A 3973-nucleotide genomic window follows, 5' to 3' on the forward strand; every position below is an offset into this window, starting at 1 on the left:
GAGTACTAGGATTATAGGCATGAGCCATCGCACCCAGTCTCTCTGGTATTATTTTTAAATGTTAAGGTTTTTGTTCATAAAAATAAAGAAGTTCTGGGAAAAGAAAAAAGTAAGAAGTTCTGGACAGTGCCTGTGGCTCAAAGGAGCAGGGTACCGGCCCCATATACTGGAGGTGGTGGGTTCAAACCTGGTCCCAGCCAAAAACTGCAAAATAAATAAATAAATAAATAAATTCTCTTTGCATATTTAAAATTTTAAATATGGAACTGAGAAATAGCCCCCACTAACATTGTGTATTTCCTTCCATCCCCTAAATCAGTGGTTCTCAACCTTCCTAATGCCAGGATGTATTTTCATTGTTACAAAGGGGTCGCGACCCACAGGTTGAGAACTGCTGCTCTAAACAAAAGATAGACATAGATCTAGGAATTTGATAATGAAAGCAGAAAATTCTCAAGTCTGCTGTCCTCCCTCATCTCTACCAAGACACCCCAAAGGGGAAACCTCAGTGACAATTTCAGCTTTACAAGATGCCTTTGCTGTGGCATGTCCAAATAACTAGACAAACTTTCCTGGACTCTTTAGTAAATAATACTTCCTTTCCCCATTTATTTGGGATGCCTTCCTTCTCATATACAATTTTTGTTGGTCTTGTGCATCAGCCATTTCTATTGTGATTCATACCTGGTTTTGCTGTTATAAAGGAAAATTATCCAGGTTTAATTGACTTTTTTTTTCCAGGTGGAGTCTCACTCTGTCACCATGGGTAGAGTGTGGTGGCGTCATTGTAGCTCACAGCAAACTCAGACTCCCAGGTTCAAGTGATCCTCCTGCCTCAACCTCCCAAGTAGCTGGGGCTGCAAGCACCCACCACAATGCCCTGATAATTTTTCTATTTTTAGTAGAGATGCGGTCTCACCCTTGTATAGGGAGGTCTCAAACTCCTAGCTTAAGCAATCCACTGGCCTTGGCCTCCCTGAGTGCTGGGATTACAGGCAGGAGCCACTACTTCTGGCTTAAGGACTCACTTTGTACTTGGCCTTCTTAGTGAACTTCTGTTTAAGAAGCTTACCAAACTGAGGAACTGCTACCCTATCTTTGCCTAGACCTCATTTAGGCTGGAAAGTCTGGTCATGGAGAGGGGAAAGGAAATCTCCCAACCAAGGGGTTTGGTCTCATTTAATTCCTTGTCAACTACTACCAAGTAGGTTCAAATATGCCTCTTCTTGTTTTCACCCTCTTGAGAGAGAGGTTTCTGCAAATGTCACTGTGAGGACCATTTCCCTTCTCTTCACAAAAGGAGTTATCCTGGGAAGATGGACAACTGGTAGCAGTCCTTGTCAGAGGCTCCTGAGCAAAGGAAGAAAAACTGGATGGAATCAGAATCTATGAAGCCAAAGATGAGGAGCTGAGCCCAGAAAGAAGTTCGGCAAGCTGTAAATTCAAGGAAGAGCATTTAAGAACACAAAATACAGGTACAAAGTGGGCCCCAGAACTGCTGCTCCCATGGGCAGCAGGTGGCCACAGAGGAGCCCCCAGCTCTGGGCAGGCACGGAACTACTTGCTAGAGCCATGCACAACCCATGGGTGGCAGTGGAGGAGTCCCCCACTCTGAGCGGGCCCAGAACTGCTTGCTAGTGCCATGGACATACCATGGACAGTGGTGGATGAGTCCTCCATTCTGGGCAGGCCCAAAACTACTTGCTAGAGACATGCACACCCCACGGGGGGCCAAGGGAGAAGTTCCCCACTTCAGACACCCGTGTTGGGCGGGCCCAGAAATGCTTGCTAGAGCCACATACAACTCGTTGGGTCACGGCAGGGGAGTCTACAGCTCTGGGCGGGCCCAGAACTGTATGCTAGAGCCACGCAGCCTGCAGGCAGTGGTGGAGGAGTTTCCCGTTCCAGAAACCTGTGTTGGGTGGGCCCAGAACTGCTTGCTAGAGCCACATGCAACCCAAAGGGCCACAGTGGAGGAGTCTACTGCCCCAGGCTGGCCCAGAACAATTTACTAGAGCCACGGGCATCCTGCGGGTGGCGACAGAGGAGTTCCCCGCTATGGGATCCCACACCGAGAGGGCCTAGATCAGCTTGCTAGTGCTGCCCGCGTCTAGCGGGTGGCAGCAGAGGAGTCCTCTGCTCCCCATTGCTCTGCCTGCCCCCTTTGCCCCAGTGGGACTAAACTAGAACTGATCCAACCACTGCTGTTCCCCTGCCCTCCCGGTAGCCCTGGCAGGGAGAACTAGGACTTATCTGGTCAGTGCCCTGTGCCACAGCTGCCATTCCCCCACCCCCACTTGCTCTGGCGGGGCCAAACTAGGACTGACCTAGCTGTGTGCATTCCCTGCACAGCTGCTGCTGTTCCCTTCCCCTCCCATTGCCCCCAGTGGAGCCAAACTAGGACTGATCCAACCACTGCCATTCCCCGGCCCCCTAGTCGCCCTGGTGGGGCTGAACTAGGACTGATCCAGCCGTTTCTGTTCTCCTGCCCCACCGGCCACCCTGGCAGGGCCAAATGAGATTGACCCTGCTATCACCATTCCCCTGCTTCCCCCCACCCGTCGCCCCAGCAGGGCTGAAGTAGGACTGATTTGGCCACTCTTGTGCTCCGTGCAGCTGCTATCATTCCCCTGCCCCCTGGTAACCCAGGCGGGGCTGAACTAGAACTGATCTGGCTGCACAAACCCCCTACACCATTGCTGCAGTTCCCCTGCCCCACCCCAGCAGTCACCCCAGTGGAGCCGAACTAGCACTGATCTGGCAGCTGCCAGTCTACTGCCACTCTGGTTGCCCTGGCAGGCCAAATGAGGTCTGATCCAGCTACACATGCTCCCGTGCAGCTGCTGCCATTCCACTGCGCCCCAGTCACCCCAGCACCCAAGAACTGGGAGAAGATGACAGACACGCCCTGTCTCTCTGGGTAACCAGAAGCAGCCACTGACTGAACAGTTGTGATAAGGTCTCTAAACAGGGTAAACTCATTATGGGATGGAATCAGTGGAAAAACTCTGGCAACTTGAATAACCAGAGTAGATCAACTCCCCCAAGGAAATTGAGGCAGAGGCAATTGAAGACCCCATCCATAAACAGATGGCTGAGATATCAGAAATCAACTTCAGAATTTGGATAGTAAATAAGATTAACAGAATGGAAGAAAGGAGGAAATTAGAATTTCAAGAAATGACTCAAAAGATATCTCAAGAAATTATTCAAAAGGTGTCTCAAGAATTCAACGATTTCAAAGATAAAATGACCAAAGATTTTGAAACACTGAGACAAGAAGTTGCAGCCCTCAAGGATCTGAAAGAATTGGTGGAATCCCTCTGTAACAGAGTGGAACAGGCAGAATAAAGGATCTCTGACATTGAAGACAAAGCTTTTGAACAAGCCCAGGAGCGCAAAGATCAAAAGAAATGGAGAGCAAAAACAGATCTTTCTCTCAGAGACCTCTTGGATAATTAGAAGAAAACTAATATTCGCCTTATAGGAATCCCTAAAGGCAATGAAGTTGCTTCACAAAACACAGAGGCTCTTCTTCATGAAATTATGAAAGAGAACTTTCCAGACAAGCCAAGAGATTCTGAAATTCAGATAGCAGATAGTTTCAGAACCCCAGCACGACTCAACCCAAACAAGATATCCCCCAGGCACATCATAATTAACTTCACTAAAGTTATGAAAGAGAAAATTCTGAAAGCAGTCAGACATAAGAAAACCATAACCTACAAGGGGAAGAGTATTAGGATGACTGCAGATCTCTCGGCTCTAACCTTTCAGGCTAGAAGAGGATGGTCATCGACTTTTAATCTCCTAAAACAAAATAACTTTCAACCCAGGATCCTGTATCCAGCTAAACTGAACTTCATCTATGATGGAGAAATTAAATACTTTAATGACATTCACATGTTGAAGAAATTTGCCATAACTAAACCAGCTCTCCAGGAAATTCTCAAACCTATCCTCCATAATGACC

Source organism: Otolemur garnettii, unplaced genomic scaffold, assembly GCF_000181295.1.
Source record: "Otolemur garnettii isolate 467f Iridium unplaced genomic scaffold, OtoGar3 scaffold00041, whole genome shotgun sequence".
Lineage (NCBI taxonomy): Eukaryota > Metazoa > Chordata > Mammalia > Primates > Galagidae > Otolemur > Otolemur garnettii.